This window comes from Nannochloropsis gaditana, assembly GCF_000240725.1.
Source record: "Nannochloropsis gaditana CCMP526 unplaced genomic scaffold scaffold478, whole genome shotgun sequence".
Lineage (NCBI taxonomy): Eukaryota > Eustigmatophyceae > Eustigmatales > Monodopsidaceae > Microchloropsis > Microchloropsis gaditana.
This window is the reverse complement of record NW_005803475.1, coordinates 9740-10212: the sequence shown is the minus strand read 5'-3', so window position 1 is coordinate 10212 and position 473 is coordinate 9740.

Below are 473 nucleotides of genomic sequence, written 5' to 3'. Positions count from 1 at the left end.
GCCGCGTGGTTTTCCTGTGGATCTCATCACTGATGCAAGCACCTGGAACGTCAGTCGCGGGGTGGAGGAAGGGACCCACGAAGGAGGAGTAATTACCATCGTGCAGAGCCTGGCCGATCACGATCCTGATGTTGACGCCTTATACCGTCTGACGAGTCACCTCCCCTTGAGTTTCCGCTCGGGAGGAAGGGCCAGATTCGAGGTCATTCCCCCGGGTGTTATGACCCCTTTCAATGCCCAGGCAACGGTCTTCGGCAAGGCCGCTTTCTGGGGTATGCTCCTTCCCATCACCGTGCATGGGAGAGTGTCGGACATTTGGCGCTCGTACATTACCGGGAGGATCATGTGGGAAGCAGGGCAACGGGTGGCGTTTGCTTCACCGTTTGTCACGCAGGTGAGAGATGAATGGAGGCCAGATCCAGGGAGAAGAGGGCTCCTCCGGCCCCTATGTCCCCCCGAAAAAGCAATGGACG